Here is a 17,601-nt window from a genome sequence, read left to right on the forward strand (position 1 = left end):
AATAACTGAATACTTAGCCCACTGAAAGTAGTTTATCCCCATGCAGCCCGCGGCGTTTAGCGTTACTTAGTATGACCGTGTTCAGGTCAGAACTGAATGCTCCACAGAGAAGCATGTTATTTGTGGTCTATTTAGGCTGCTGTTTCTTGTAGGGAGAATTCCTTTTCCTTGAGAGAAGAACACTTTAACCCAAAAAGTGAGATGAATGTAAGTGCTATCAATAATGAACTGTTACCAAAGGTGAAAAAGCATTCCTAGTTGGAGGGGAAATAAAAGCTGAGAGGAGCAGGGTGGGGGCTAGCTTGCAAGTAATCCAGTATTTTCTTTATAATTCCATATTCCAAATTGCTTCTTCCTTTCTCTATAAAATATTTGACAACACTGGATCTCTGTCTTCTTGGGTTATTATTTGACCTATTAGAGGATGGAGGGAATATTAATGATTTTTGGACCTGGTTTCTTAAAACAAAACAAAAATGCACAGTCTCTAAATGTGAATTTGCATTGTGAAATGATCCCATTGTACTTCAAGATCCTGAAATGTTGCATTCTCAAGTCCATTACCCCCTCGTGTTTCCACACAAAAAAATGTGCTGCTGTTGTGTCTGTGCACCCAGAAGGAACTTGGGATGTTAGAGAAGCGAGGTCTTCCACACCTAAAGGTGGGAGCAGGCTCCATTTTTTGAGGAAGGAAGGAAGGGGGAGGAAGTGTGCCACAGTAATCTGATTAAAAATTCTAACATTCAAAGGTGTCTTCCACATAGCAGGAGTGCGGCATGCCACCTCCTAGATAAAAATGTACTGAGCTGAATAGACATGGCTTCACTCCCCAGCCTGAGTTCTCCTCCTCTTGGGCCCAAAGGTTTTCTTCTTGAGGAAGTGTCTGCATACCTCCTTCCTTTTGTCTCAACCAGAGGGTTTAATAGCTGAAGTAACTGAAAAGGACTAACAACAGCAAGGCTCCGGTTTCCAGAGTAACCGTAAAAACAGACCCTAGTCTCCATGGCAAAGAGAAAAGCTATTTGCTGCAGCCTTTTCAGACCTTGAGCAGACACTGACAGTTTTCCTATAATCACCCCCGATTATTTGTAGCAACTAACTATATTATAATGTTAACTATAGGAGGTCTTTGAAAATATGTGGGCTAAAAAAAAAGAATAAAAAATATACTAGGTTTTCCTTTGCCTTAGCTATGAATACATTATCACTTTAAAATTTATAAAATAGTCTGTTCTAATAATTCAACCCAAAGTGGGTAATGTTCATCTTCCAGCTTTCTTTCTTTAATTCTCTTAAGGTATCTACATCTATTTAGAAGTCTGCATGTAGTCTAAGTATCTTGAATGCTTGCATTTCTAGCAAAGAGCAAAGTGAGGATAGATATGCAATATTTATACAATTTGTTTAATCTACTATGGATCGACTGTCTTTTATCTAGGGCTGCTGTTTCTTTCAGTAATTTGCAAGATATGCCCAAATTTTATATATATATACACACACATCTGTGTGTGTGTGAGTGTGCATGTGTGCACGTGTGTGTCCTTTATCTGTGAGGCTACAAAATCAGCAATTCTATTACCTAAATTGCCACTGTGCATCATACATGTGGCTGTGGCTCATTCCGGTTAGGTTTGCCAACGGTTTGCTTCTTGTGGCCAGAGCTGTAGCCTGCCTTTTGGCCTGTCTGCATTTCTTTACTGTTCTTCACTTGATCATGGAATAAACTTAAATTTCAGTCTCCATCATTTATTTAAAAACCAAAATCTACCTATAGGGCAAATTTGATGATTAGGCTTTTTATATGTTTGATTATTAATATTATAGTGTTAATATAGTTCCAGTATTAAGTCTATGCAAGTTAACTGCCAGTGAAAACAAGGTGCAATGTTACTAACCATTCTTTCCTAAGACTCTCTCCCTCTTTCTCTCTCTCATTCACACACACAAACATGCAGTTAACTATGGATGTATATATTATATGCCATATTTCAAATTTTCTATGTGTGTCTAAGAAGATGACTATCAAAATGTTACACTAATAGAAAAATACTTTGTTTCCATTTTCTGGGGAATGTTCCTATCTTCTCTTTATGACATATAACTGAAAAAAATATGATTAAAGCACAAATAATAATCACTGAACTTTTATTCCATGTATAAGAGTTTCCACTGAAAGTTTTCAACTTGTCTTTGTTAGCTAAGTTTAGAGAATAAATTTGGGGAATAAATATGTCATGTCACTTAGAAATTGCCTCACTTTAAAATGGCATAATTAAAAACATAAAATAAACCTTGCCCAATAATGTAGATGCTTATATAATTAGATATTAATCAAGGTCTGAATTTAATTTTCTCAATCATTTATTAAAAACAAACATATATACGCTTCGACTAAAAAATCCTGGGTGCATACATGTTTCTCTTCACTTAGTTGCTGTTTCCTCTCTAAAAAACATCTCGAATGACTAAGGCAGAAAAGGTTGCTCCAAGTAGCTGAAACTGGTGCAGTTGTCCTAAAGTGCCTGAGTCATAAACGGAGCCTCTCAACCCCAAAACAAATCAGATCGATAGGTAACAATGCTCCTTCTGATTTCATGTTTCTACCCCAAATCTATTTGAATAAAATCCATGTTCTTCAAAGGGAGGGACCATTCCCAGCAGCTGGTCCACAGGTTCAGCGCAGTGTTTACTTTTCAGGGAGGGCCTGTCGCTGGGCGGGCTCACCTCCCAGGCCAGCCTCTCCTGGAAAAGGGAAGGAAGAATCCATGCCCATATTCCGTGCTGGAACTGGGGAAAAAGCAGTAAACATGGTAGGACCTCCACCAGGATCACAAGGAACGACTCCCAAAGTAAAAAGAGGCTGACTTGAATCCCAACTATGTCACGTCTTCCCTCTGTCCCAAAGTCTCTATTTATCTATCGGATTGATCTCCACTGTGTGCCTCGCTCCTATTACATGCTGGGTCCTATAAATTGCTTAAAGATAAAAGCTTATCCTGCTGTAAAAAGAAGTAAGATATAATATTGAATTTGCACTAAAATGAAAGTTTCCTGGTGCCCCTTATATATTCAAAATTGCTGTTTTCTTGCAGTGAATATAATTCACTGTCTTTTCCAAAGTATAATCCCGTAAGGGTTTGACCAAACAAGAATGCTCTAATGATTGCAAATGGCTCAAATATTCTGTCCAGTGAGTTAAGTGATAAAAGTTTCTATGTTAAAAGAAATAATAAGTGGAATTTCACACATATTATAGTAATTGTGAAGCATCCAATTTACATAGAAATAATGTGAAAGAATTCTGACCATGGTGTTTTAAGTGAATCATTACATGCATTGCTGATACATTTAGAAGCTGCAATACTCCAGGTATGTTTCTTTTAGCATAATAAGTCCTGTAATGGAGCCTTTAAAAGCTTAAAGTGTATAGTTAGATTAACCTTTCTGTTGTAAGGTTTTATCCCCCGAAAAGAAAGCAGAAGGGAGAAACAGGGAATCATTAAAAAGCCAATTAAAGCAATAACCCCTTTATTTTCTCCATCCAATGGCTCCTTTGAGGCCATTCTTCTACTTCTCATCATTTTATTCACTGCTTTAGATTTTTGGTAAAATTTGGTTATTTTTTTCCTCCTTGTTTAAGATCCAAGATTTCACTGAAATTCTTGAACAAAGCATAGTGGTGATTCTGAAAGGAGGTTCATCTCTTAGAGGTTAAGGCCGATTTCTCTGACTAGAAAGGTAAGTTTCTCGGATGACTTCTGGGCTTAAAAAATTTGTGCCATCCAAAGCGAAATATTCTGGCTTCTCTCCTCCTTAGAAGAGATTATTAGAAATATTGCTCTTGCTTTCTACTTTCCCAAATTGGCCTTTTATAGACTTAATATTTTATTCCAGCAAGAGGGCATGTCTGCTTTGCTTTATTCATTTACATAATTTAGTAAATTGGTTATTAATACATGCATTATTATCAATGGTGTTAATAAAATGAACAAGCAAATCACCCTCAATCAATTTTTCAATTCATTTGGAGGTTACTGACAAGGAAAGATGGGTGAGTAAGTGTGTTAGGTATCCTAAAAAGTGAGGTGCTCTATGTGTGTAGCCTTCTCATCAATTTTTTTTTCCTATGATTCTTAATCTTTTAAGTCCTTTGTTGTTTCTATTGCATCTGGACCAGGGTTTCTCAGCTTTGGCTCTATTGATATTTTGGATCAGATAATTCTTTGTTTAGGTAAGGGGTCGAGGGGCAGCTGTCTCATGTGCTATAAAATGCTGGCCTCTACCCACTAGATACCAGGGGTGTCATCCTCCTCCACCTCAGCAGTGACAATCAAAATTTTATCTGAATATTGTCACATTTCCCCTGGGGAATCTCCCCGCCCCTGCGTCCCCCCCACCCCATTGAGAACAGTTGAAAACCACTATTCTAGATCTTAAGGGCATGAAAATTACAAAGCTCTTAGCTGCTTTCCTTTCATCAGGGACTAAATATGGTTAATTCAATCAAGCCTATAGTTTAAACACTCAAAATTACCTAGAGTTCCAGATGATTTCTTTAAAAATTTTTTTTTCAGACACATAATAAAATAAGGAATAAAATAGAAATGGTTAGTAAATAAAATTCTTATTTTTCTGAAGCCCTTTTTTTCTGATTAAAATTTAGTACTTTTGGATAAAAGAGAATAAGTGGAACATTTGTCTATTTTCCCATTTCATGTTCTTGAGGTCTAGAAGAAATAGAGAAGGATGAACGGTGTACAAGTATCATTAGCTGGTCTGTCTGCTTTGGCATGCCTGATCTACAACCCTCAAAATCAAAGTTGATACAAAGATCTTATAAGCACGTTATAATGTTTCTGAGAAGAGATACAGTATAAAGAATGTACATCCAACAATAATATCTTATGTCATGCATTTTACTTTACAGTTTACTATTTTCTAGCACATCACGTCATTTAATTTTCATAAAGCTGCCCACACTTTGAGATCATTTGTTCAAATTCTAAGACCATCTGGCCATTCATTCATCGTTCACCCATCCATCCACCCACTCATTCACCTACCAACCCATCCATCCATCTACCCATCATCTGTCCATCTACTCATCCACCTACGTATCCATCTGGCCATCCATCCACTCATCCACTTATCCATTTGTTCAATATATATTAAGTCTTTGCCTTTCCTGTTCACTCTGAGAGAACTGTTTGCCAGGCATTGTAAGGGGGAAAGAGTGATTCCAGCATGATTCCTACATGTAGCAATTTAACAAATAAAGAAATGACCTTGGCTGAACAAATTTACCTTACCAGTGTTTCTGTTTACCTGCTAGGATGGCTAATGAATTAATGATATACATATGTATTTTATACACACACATTCCAGACTGAGAAGAAAATTTCCTCACATTTAATAGGCTGGCAAATATGACAATGGAGCAAAAATCACACACATTGTCTCCTTAATGCTTTTGGAAATGGGGTCAATATTTTGAAAGAATATATCATTTGTTACACAAATTTTATTGTGTGCTATATATTTTAATATGTACATGTGTATGTAAATATATACACATATATTCACATATATATAAAGTTATTTGAATTATATGTTTTATGTCACTTCTACCCACCACCCTGCGAAACTGAGGTAAACCTCTCAACGTTATGAGCCATGTCTTATTTATCTTTGTAGTTCCAATATTTATATGTCTATTACATGCATTCTATAAATGTTTGATAAGTGAATAAATGATTGAATGCCAGACACTATCTCAGGGGCTGAAGATAAAGCAAGACCCAGTGCCTGCTTTTAAGAAACATTTTGTCCAGTAAGAGATTTGGCCTAGACAGAATGATTAAGGCTCAGGGTGACCCAAACAAAAGGAAGAGTGATCAATTTTGCCAGGTGGTTGGGCAGATATTAGGGAAGATACCAAAGAAGGAGTGAGCGTGTGGTTCGTCCCTATGAAAATAGCAGATTGAATCATGCTCTAAATCCCCATCAGAAAAGTAGTTCGGGAGTTCTTTTAAAGGTGCAAATCCACCAGGATAGAGAGGGAAGGAGAGGCGAGAGCAGTCGCACAATTTGGGGAGCCGGGAAGTAGATGGGTGATTGGCAACTGATCTGGAAGATGCAGGAAAGCCGAACTTCGGCCAGTCGTGGGAAGGATTGAAGAGTAACTAATGTTACAGAACAGAATTTCCCAGAGTCTCAGTAATTGCCAGCACCAGGGACCTTCGAAATCTGTGAGTCAAATGGCGATAAAAACAGGCAAATTGATTAAAAGTCTCCTTTAGAAGAGGTCAAATACCTGGATCCCTATTTCCAACACAGGGAGGCTGGGGAATGACCTCCCCTAGCCCAATCCTAGCAGAAGACCTCCAGAGTGAGTAAAGCGAGAGGTTGCAGCACAGTTGTATGCAGGGGTGCCATACTAAAGACTGGGAAAAGAAGTAAACATTTACATCTTCAACTCCTTCCTCTACTAGGACCTTATAATGTGAGCTATCAAGCCTCCTATAGTAAGACAGGAGGTTAGGCCATTGATTAAGAAAACAAAAAAAGACCTAAGATACTAATATTAAAGTCTGGTACCTGTGAACCTGACTTTATTTGGAAATGGAGTCATTATAGATGTAACTAGTTAAGATGAGGTCATACTGGATTAGGCTGGATCCTTAATCCAATATAATCAGTGTCCTTAGAAGAGAGACACAGAGACACAGAGAGAAGAGGCCTTGTGGTAGAGAGGCAGAGATTAGAGTGATGCATCTGTAGGCCAAAGACACCAAGGGTAGTAGGCAACATCAGAAGCTGGAAGAATCAAGGTATGCGCCCCCACACATACACACACAGGTTTCAGAGGGAGCACAGCCCTGATGACCCCTTGGTTTTTAACTTCGAGCCTCCAGACCTGTGATAGAATAGCTTCCTGTTGTTTTAAGCTCTCCAGCTAGTGGTACAGTATTATAGCAGCTACAGAAAATTGATACAGTAAGGAATTAGAAAAGACAATGACTCAAGTTGGAGTCAGCCAGTACTGCGAAGAAAACAGGGGTCCTGAGGATAGGACTCCAGGTGTAGCGGAGGCTAATCTGTTGCTCCACGACACAAAGAGAGAACAGCTGAGAGCAGCAGGACCACCCACTGCCACACCACAGCAGGCTTCTGGCTGGGAGAGGAAATTCTGACTGTGGCGGGGGAGAGGCCACCAGGACCAGCATGGGAGCCACCTTGTTTAGTAAGGCGACCGTCACAGTGTAGCTAGACAATCCCCCAGCAGAAGGAGAGCATTCAAGCCCCTGCCCCTAGCAAGGTTTTCCAAATTAACAATCTTTCCCAATCTGAAGAAATTTCTTCAAAGGTCTAGTGAACAAGACCCAAGGAATAGGCCCTCATTCCATCGTTCAGCCATGGGCCCCTGTTCTCTGATGAACTCCGGACCCTAATCCAATATGCCTATAGTCCCTGTACTAGACAACAGACACAGAAGTGGGGGTGTCCCTTCTCTGATGAAATCTGGATGAGTTACTCTAGAACAGGGGTCCCCAATCTCCGGGCTGCAGACTTGTACCAGTCCATGACCTGTTAGGAACCGGGCTACACAGCAGGAGGTGAGTGGCAGGTGAGCAAGCAAAGCTTCATTTGAATCTGCAGCCACTCCCCAGCACCAGCATCGCCGCCTCAGCTCCACCTCAGATCATCAGGCATTGGATTCTCATAGGAGCACCAGTCCCTGGTGCCAAAAAGGTTGGGGACCGTTGCTCTCAAACACTTGAATTTGTAACCAGATCCAAACAGCGCAAGGAAACAGAAATTGTCTTTTCTTTTTAACATAACCATTCCTAGGGGAATAAAATAAGTTAAATCAGTACTTTTGCTTTCTAAATGTACCCTGCAGCCCTCACCAGCCTCAACCAAGGTGGTTCGGGGCCTGGCTTGCCTGCACCCTTGAGTCTCAAGTCCATGTAATTTCCTGTGATTTTTGACCTTTGACCTGTTTATTTAGCTCATCACACTGGGCTCTTTTCGAGCTTTAGGCTGGAATCAGGTACAGCCATAGGTCAAAATCTAAAACTGTCTTAGAATTGGCCAAACTAAGAAAGGCCTTTCTGGTCAATGCATATATGCTTAGATACATTTTTAAACATGCCCCTATTTATTTACATTTTTAATAAAATGAGACTAACCGAGCAGAACAAATTAACTCTCTTCTAATATGGCCTGAACTCCTCAAGGGCCTCATTCATCCTTTGGCCTCCAGAGATAAATACCATGCCTGGTGTGTAGTAGACACTTCATTAAGTGCTTGCTGAATGGAAATGAACTGTCCTGTCATTCCCAGACACTGTTAATCTAATCAGTTCATTTATTAGCTTGAAAGACATGAATTTCTCTGAGAGTAGAGAACTAGAGGTCTCTCCCAGGACCTGCCTGAAGCCACCTAAGGGCATTCTCCATGACAGGCTGATGGAAAAGAGCTGAGAATCATACCTTCTTCTTCCAGCTCCACCTGGTTAAAGAAGTCAGTCTTCGGTGCTATTTACCTGGACACGTGTGGCATCCACAGTTTTCATCTCTGAGACTAAGGATACTCCAAGCTGGGGTATGTACATGACTTGCTGGCAGGTGCCTCCCTGAACTATCCGGTTGCTGGGAAGCTCTGCAGTCAAGATCCATTTCGACCGCAGAGTGCTAAGTTAACCACAGAGAGCTCTGCCATGCTTCCCCAGTGACCGTGAGCATAATCATCATTACCATCCAATTTAATGTGTCTCACCCACAGACCACAGTCATCCCAGGAGACACATGGCTCCAAACCATATGTGTCTGATTCACTTGGGCTTCTGAAAGAGCTGTGAGCATCAGCTTGCAGGAGAGAACTCATCAGAAAGTCAGTGATGTTGTCTTTCCACTACTTCTGTGAGCTCAGAGGCATGCCCCATTGCAATGTCATTTGGCCAGTTTCCCATTTCATCAACTCATCTGCATCATTCTGCTCTTCAGATTCAAGATAACTTGTCAGCTAGGTTTTGCTACATAATAACCCATCCCTGAAACTTAGTGGCTCAGAAAATTTATTATTTTGCACAATGTGGGTGCTGGGTAGTCCCTCTGCTGGCCTTGCCTAGGCTCACTCAGATGGCTGTGTCCAGCTAGAGGCCTAGTTGAGCTGACCATTACTCCCAGGTCCGTTGGCTGGGTGGCTGCAGTTCTCCATGTGGTGGTTCATTCTCCAGTGGGCAAGCTTCCTTACATGGGAAGGGAAGCTTCCTTACATGGGGGTCTCTATGTGGCATGTCAAAGGGGTAAAGGCAGAAGCTGCAATATATCACTTTCACTGTATTGCATTGATCAAAGGAGGTCACAAGCCAGCCAAGTTAAAGGGCGCGGAAATAGCTACTACCTCTTGAAGGGGAGATTGGCCAAATGACATTGCAATGGGGCATGCACGTCCAAATAGAATAAATCTGTGGCCATATTTTACAATCTGCCACAGGAATAAATTTGGCTCAGAATCCTTTCACTGATTCTTTAATTTAGTTTACCCTTCACTGAACCCCTGCCATGTGTTAAGTGGGCATCGCAACTGTGCTAGAGATACAGACATGAATAATGCTGGGTCCCATTCTTTACAGCGTGGCTGGAAATGTCAAAGAAGTCAATTTCAGGAGCAGTGCCACAGATAAGTCTGGGTGCTATGTGAGCATAGAGAGATGCTCTTAGTGAGGTCACAGATTCCAATGAAGGCCTTCTAGGGAAAATGATGGTAAGTTAGACCAGAAGGTTGAGCTGGATTTGCATTGGAGAACAAACAGCATTCCAGGGAGAAGGATCCACAGAAGCAAAAACAAGCAGACAGAAAAGAGAGTTCATTCAGCAGTGACTGACCACCTGTTCTGCATGAGGCTCAGCAGAGCCATAAAGAAGTCATGCCGTGGGCGGGAAAGATTTAAGGCAAGGTACTCAGCACCACAATTTAGTACAGAATATAATGGGCACTATTGGAGTGGCCCGGTGATACAAAGAGAGGATAGAAGAGGGAGCTACCATGCGGAAGAATAAAAATTCCTTCCACAGAGGTCTCGGAGCTTCTCACCAGGCCTTACTTTGTCCCTCCTTTTAATGAGTCACCCAGTGCCCCAAACTTTTTCTCCTCATACTGCTGATTAAAATATTTTCTCTAAAGTCCAACCCTCTAGTTGTTTCCTTAAAGATACAGCCCAAATGTGTGTCTGCCTCTCATGTTGGTTCTGAGTCCTTCTAATCTAAGCAATCCATTCAAGATAGATCCCCAAAATGAATTCTTGCATTGTCATGTTGGGGATGAGAGCTTTAAGAAAGGTAATTTCTACATCCAAGTGGCCACTGCATCCCACCAATTCTTCCTGGACAATGCATGTTTTTACTCTTCCTTGTTCATCTCAACTTCTACTGCCTAACTTCAAACATTCGTCTTTTATTTGTGCCCTGCAATCACCTCCTAGCTAGTCATTCAGTCTGCAGTGTTACTGTCCTCCCTTGCACCATCTGCAGAGCTGCCAACATTGTCTTCTAAAAAACAAAATTTCGTCATATAATGCCCTTGCTTTTAAACTTCAAATGGCTTCCTATTGTCAAAAACAAAAAACAAAAACATATAGCAATAGTTAAAAATTTAGTAAATAATTATTACATGAATACATTAATAATTGGATGAGGAAAGATATTTTTTCAAGCTTAGACACTGATCATAAGAGTTGTTTGCCTCCTTCCAGATATTTATTGGCATTCAAGAAGGCCACCTGAAAAAAAGGTCCAGGCTTCTAAAAGGTGGAAATGACATGACCCCATATGGGGAGCAGCCAGTGATCGGGAAGAGAAAGTTCCAGGCATGGGAAGTATACAGCCTTTTGGGCACCAGAATGTGGTTATTATACCATCGAAAATATGCCCTTTGCAATTACTTATCAGTTGTGTGCCTTCTAAGTAAGTGCTCCTTTTTGTTCTTCCTTAGTCTTAGTGCGTTCTGTCTCAGCTTGCCAGAGCCTGAAACAAAGCTCATTGCTAAGGCTTTATTATGAGTGCAACAGGGGGAAGTGAGGGCGAAGAAGAGAGACAGCGGCAAAGCCGGAATATGAAAAGGCAGGGCGCCCGGCCCCTGGAGTTGGGTGGAGTTGTGTGGCTCTGTCCGGCCCTGCCCTAGGGGAGACTGTGCGACAGAAGTGAGGACTGTAGGCCAGCGACTAAAGCTGTTATTTGGGACGTGGCAAAAGCGTGGATCATGGCTGGTGCTGACCCAGCCAGCAGGCAGACAACCTGCGGGTAGGTGGGGTCAAGCAGATTGAACATGGTACATAAATGGGCCTGCTACAAACTGTTTCTGAAAGGCAGTCCAACTCTGGTGGCAAGAGGATGGGGGCAGGGAAGGCATCTCTGCCTGTGGCTGCTTTGGGTGTGTAGAGGCAGCACAGAGCGCCTAGATATCTCACGATGGTCCCAGAGAAGACTCTCATGGGAAAGAAGCTCAGGCAGTGGGCTACTGCAGACCATCACCCCCTCCACCTCAGGCATGGCCATGATGGCTGCTACGTGTTCCTGCCTATGGAAGCCAAGTCATATGTCCTACAGAGGTGTGTGGCCACAGTGCCCCTGGGAGAATTTATTCTCTTACACAAACCAGAACTCTCTACTTCAAAATATTCAGTTATGGAAGAGGAGAGGAAAGACAGAGAAGGGTGAGCACAGAACTGTAAGGTTAAAACTGTATAAGCGGACTTCCCATTCTACTATGTAGGATGGGGTTATTGTGAGGATTAAGTGAGATCACGAGTAAAGTGTTCAGAACAGTGTCTGGCACATAGTGAACACTTCATACATGGTAGCTATTATTACTAGCATTGATGTTATTACCAGTGCGATACAGAAAACATATGGGACGCCAAGCAAACACAAATGAGTAAATAAATATAAATCTGGTCTACATGAAGCAGTGTGCTGTGACAGCGGGCTCAAGTCTAAAGGATTAAAGGACCCAGCTGTGTGTCACATGTAGCTAATGTGGTTTAAGTTTCAGGAATTACAGGGAGATTTCTTTGGGGCGGAGGCATTCCGCCTACCACCCTGGCTGATAGTGTAACTAGAGATTCACTTCCAAGGTTAACTGGGGCTCCCTTTGTATAGCCATCGGTTTGGTGGAAACATCTTGTATAATGTCATGAAACAGAATAGGCAGGTGCCGCAATGTCAAAAGACTGCAAGCTCTGTGGAGTAAACCAGTGAAGCTATAATTCTTACTTATGCCTGTGTCCTCTGTGGATCAAAGGAGCTCTGTTTCCCTCCCCCCCCCCCGCCCCGCTGTCCCACGACCAGTAGGACAGCAGCTTTCCTAAACACAGCCAGTTCTGTACAGAGGTAGAGCAGAGTTCTGGTGGGTCTTAGCCAACAAGGAAACCTTTGACCCAGAAGTAATATATGTCATGAAAGTCCACCCCACCTAAAAGTGGGCCAGACATTGCAATCCTGCCGTGTACCCAAAGGCGGGGAGCCAATAATCCTGGTGATCCACAAACGTGACCACCACCACAGCTACTAGCTCTTGGGGACCTGCAATGTTCCAGCACTGTGCAGTGTTTCAGAGAAAGTTGTTAATATTAGAAAAATAGCTGACTTCAGGACCTAGGCTCAAAGTCGGTGCTCACATATTTTTTAAAGCACTGCCTTCAGCACAGTTACGGGCTTTCAACTATCAAGGACTATTTTCTTCTCTAAACCAAAAGATAAACGTGTTCTCTAGGTATGTCAATGAGTTACAGACTAAAAAAGATGCTACTGTTCTCACCTTTGCTTTAAGAAAGGATTATGTCATGTGTGAGACAGGTCAATTAACACGGCAGTAAGGACTGCCATTGCCCCTAAGAAACCAGTAAGGATTTAAAAAATATATTTATCCAGCTTTTCTCTCTCTCTCTCTCTCTCTCTCTCTCTCTCTCTCTCTCTCTCTCTCTCTCTCTCTCTCTCTCTCTCCCCTTACCCCCTCCCTCTCTCTCCCCCTCCTTCAAGATAAGGTCACATTCCATTCCATACACAAATACCAAAATAACTCTCTGAGTAAATATGGAAATACAAATAATGAAATGGATTCCAAGGACACGGCAAGATTTAAAGAATGCCCTGTGCACAGTTGACTCCATAAAATATCCTTCTAAAAGGACAGTTTTTTTCCTTTGCAGTAATTAAAATTAATTATGATGATACCAAGCATGTCAAGGAGATAACTAAAATCTAAAATGTTGTAAATGTTTATAATAGTCCAAAATATCACTTTACAAATCAGAAAGACATACACACTGCCTTCTCCAGCCATTGCAGATGGGACAGTATGCTAGAGCATGTCTAGTGTAAATCTCTATGTTCATGACCAAAGGTGAAATTTGTTTTGGAATGAAAAAAAATTGTAGTAGAAAGAGAGTAAAAGGTAAAGAGCCATGTATTTTAGGGAATGAATTTTTCATGCATAGTTTTAGAAAAGGGAAGAAAAATGGACTACTCTTAAAAGTATCTGCAAATACATGCTTCTCTCTGTGTTTGTATGAGGAACAAGTCAGCTCTCTTCAGCCCATAAGCGGTACTCCAGCTAACTGTCTGCTAGCTCTTGGAAGAACAGGGAAATACCATGATAGTCCCAAAGCAGACAGGAAGGAGACAACAAGAATACCAATTTCCTAGTCTCCTTTCCTATTCAAGATGAGCAATGAGAAAAGAAGCCAGTAGGGAGTCTATTAAACTGTACTGCCACAGGAAACAAAGGGGAAAATCTTTCAAGATGTAGAGAAAAGGCATACTAATGAAAAGCATCTACTGTGGAAAACCAAGGAAAATTCTACAAGTGTTTGCTTTGTGTTCTCGGTAATAATCCATAAAATATACACTACATGAAAACCAGGAGAAAGAAAACAGAAAGAAGACAAAGACTGTGATAAAAAGGAACAGGGCTGCAAAGATGGGGAAATAAGCAAGAGTTGCAAAGAAACTAAAATAAAAGAGCAGAATGAAAACTTTCACAAAAATCATCATTTACATTTAATAAGGTGTTTTCCTTCACCTCTTTCTCAAAATAATAGTAATAAATTGCAAAGTAATATAAACTACAGTACTTTTTAGATAGCCAGTAGAGAAACAAATATCAAAAATTTATGTAATTCTTATAAACCAATAAAAGTGAAAAAGCTGTTCAGAATAACCATACAACATAAAACATTAAAATAAATATGATGAAACATATGCCTTTTTCAAGTAAACAGATAGAAATAAGAAGCATATAATATTCCTAGATAGGAAAGCCATTAAATGTATTATAAGAATGTCAGTTCACTCCGAAATGGAAATAAATTCCAATAAAAATCTAACAACATAGTTATTCAAATATTAACTGTTATATTCAAATACATAAGGGAGAATAAATGGGTAAGAAAAATAAATGTCATTAAGAGAAAAATAATAAAGGAGTGAACCATCGCTACCTATTAAAACATACTACATAAGACTACGCTAATTCAAATAGTGTAGAACAGCCAGAAAACTAAAGAGTTCAATGGTATACACACAAAAAGCAGAAACAGAACCAAACATTTTTCATTTTTTAATGTGATATAAGAATGTATTTTAAACCAAGGGAGAAAAACGGAATTATTTGATAAATTCTGCTGAAACAATTGTTCAACTACTCATAACAGGTAAATCAATTTTGACACTTGTTCTTACATCATGCATCTAAATAAACTACAAAAAGATTACTGCCACGACAACACCATAAAAGAACTAGAGAAAGAAAACTATATATATAAATATCAGGTATGAAGACAGATCTTATAAACATGACATCGAAGTAGAAACACTAAAGATAATTTTGATATATTTGACATCCTAAAATTTTCCTACTCTTTTAGATATATGAGAACAAATGACAAGTTGAGAAAAATATTTAGAATATATTCAGTACCCGAACGGCTATTAAATATCTCAATATGTAAAGAGCACTTGCAAATCGATAGGGAAAAGTATCACCATAGAAGCATAGACTATGGATACGAATAGGCAATTCAGAAAGTCGGACCAATAAATAGCCAGTTATCATGTGGAAATTCATTATCTTCACCACTAACCGAAGAAATACAACTTAAAACTAGATACCATTTTTTAAGAGTCAAAAACGGCAAATATATATTTTAAATAATAACAATCAGTCTGTCAAGTGTAGACAGGAATCAGGAATCATTCTCATACCTTATCGATGGATATGTCCATTTGTGAGGAATTTCTGGTGTGCATGTTTTCAATGTGTCTCAGGTGCCTCGGAATGTTTATCTCCTATTAAGTCAGCAATCGTAGCTCATGATTTCCCCCCCTAAGGAAATAACAAGAAATATACACTAAGATTTTGACCACGCATATAAATTGTAATTTTTTATATCAGACTTGAAGAATAAAAACCTAACATTCATCAACAGGAGAATACTTTAAAGTAAGTCAACTTAAAATTAATAACTATGCATTTATAAGAGACCACTGTGTAATATCCAAACTCATTTTAAAGAAGCATGTAATGATATGGGAAAATTCTCATGATGTAATGCTAAGTGAAAAATGCAGGATATAAATTTTCTCACACATTATAACCTCTTTTTATCTTTTAAAAAAAGTACTTTTTTGCGATCAGCATGCATTTGTTTTCCAATTACAATAATCGCATTCAATATAATTTTTTAAAAAACTGAACAATGAGGAAGTGTCACAAAATGATGCATTTTGGGCCCAGGACCCAGCATGTCAAGTCCTTATTTATGTTGAAAATCTGAGCACAGAAATCAAATAGGAAGCCCTTTCTCTCTCAGTTTAATTTTAAGTGGTAGGCACCTTGGGCTCCAGTTGTCTGGTTATCTCTATCTCTATGAAATATCCAAGTTACCAAGAGTGCTCTCTTGTTCTAGAAGGATACATTTGCTTATCTTAGCAAAGTGACCTTTTCAAGGTAGTCAATGGATGCTATTTCAGGATACAATAGTACTGTAGTTGAGTTATGGATAAAACACTTAGGGTATAGATGAGGAAACAACCGAAGGCAGAGTATCTCAGAGGTGGGTAGTGAGGTCAACAGAGAAATAGTGCAGGCTCATCGTAGCAAGCAGAAACTTCTGCCTAGTTCTGGTGCCATTGTCTGAGTTGATCAGGACCATCTCCAACTTCTTTGAGTCAAGAAACATTGAAGGTGCTGTGAGAACAGCTTTTGTTGCGTTTAGCATTGATCATTGCAGCTTTAGGTTTTCTTTTACCTTATTTCCAGAATAGTTTATTCCTCTCTTCTCGGAGAGTATTTTATTTATTCCCTCTGCTACCAACAGTTCTACTGGGCTTGTTTAATCCAGCCTCTCTCAGTTGGGTTGTATATTTATTTTTTTCCCTGTTTGCTAGTTTAATAACTTGATAGTACTTCCTCTCTTATTGTTTTGCATCACATTTAAAAAGATTCTGCCTCTGCTTCCTTTCATGTAAACATTGCTTCAACTTCTTCCCTTTCTGTTCAATGGAAATGAGAGATCACTCCCTTGATTTGAATTCTTAGAGATTATATTTCCCCGCCCATTAATATATTCAAAAATTCTTGTTGAATAATAGATTGTATTTTTATGCTTCTATAATTCAATGTGCTTACTTCACAGAGTGATTTTTTCCCTTGCTTTAAAAGGATATAAACTGCTTTAGACACTTTAAAATTTGTCACATTTAACTGTGCCACATTTGGGATCGGTGGTGGTTGTGGAGGCTATTATCCCCAAATAATTAATTAAATGTTGACTCTTTTTGTTCCTACATTCGAGTCTGATACAACTTCAGATCCGTTCTTATAATCTCTGTGCTGGCCCATTGGTGCTAGTCTATCACAGCACCATCTCATCTGTTTTTAACACTAATTCAAATATTTTTAGGCTGCTGCATCCCTTTCTTTCAATGAAGGATTAAATAGCAGGTCAGGGTATGAATGGCCTCACCTTTGCAGGAAGGCATTTGGAAATGAATGGGCATGCTTAAAGACGGAATTGTCGGCCCATGCCATGCCCCAAAGGAGGCAGCCCTCTGATACTCTCCTTCCTGTCACCCAGGTGCACTCAGTGTAAGGAATTTTCTATTTTCCTGCAACCAGCATTGGGATCTACTCTCCACACGTTCTTGGCAAAATTCATTTTCTTTTGGGAGAGGGAGGACTGGACTGGAATAATTTCTAATTTCCCTCTGGTTTCAACCCTGCACACATGCAGGGCTGCTCTGCATCCTGACCCCATCAGAACACAGTCATTGCAGGAATCTATCACTCAACAGATGCCAGGTCGAGTCTGTTCTGTGCTGGGCCTGTGCTGGCGGCTGGGATCAGCAGTGAACAGGTGGTCCCTAATGCTTGCTCTGGTCTCTCATGGGGGGCTTGGACTTGGGTTCTCCACTTCACACTCCCATACTCCAGCTTTGGTCAATGAAGTCTTCCTCTAGGTGTGGCCCCATAATCCTCACTTGTAAGGCATATCTCTTCCTTTTTCAGGAGAGTCTACTTCCTAATTATTAATGATG

General features: G+C 40.0%; 1 long non-coding RNA gene across 1 annotated transcript in view; it reads right to left on the reverse strand.

Annotated features, from left to right (window-relative positions):
- LOC107514329 overlaps positions 1-17,601 on the reverse strand; it is a 392,292-nt gene that overhangs the window by 123,128 nt on the left and 251,563 nt on the right. Inside the window, exon 3 of the long non-coding RNA XR_004953371.1 lies at positions 15,268-15,388. This is a non-coding gene — a long non-coding RNA (uncharacterized LOC107514329). The remainder of the gene's footprint in view (positions 1-15,267; positions 15,389-17,601) is intronic.

This window comes from Rousettus aegyptiacus, unplaced genomic scaffold (genome assembly GCF_014176215.1).
Source record: "Rousettus aegyptiacus isolate mRouAeg1 unplaced genomic scaffold, mRouAeg1.p scaffold_m13_p_11, whole genome shotgun sequence".
NCBI lineage: Eukaryota > Metazoa > Chordata > Mammalia > Chiroptera > Pteropodidae > Rousettus > Rousettus aegyptiacus.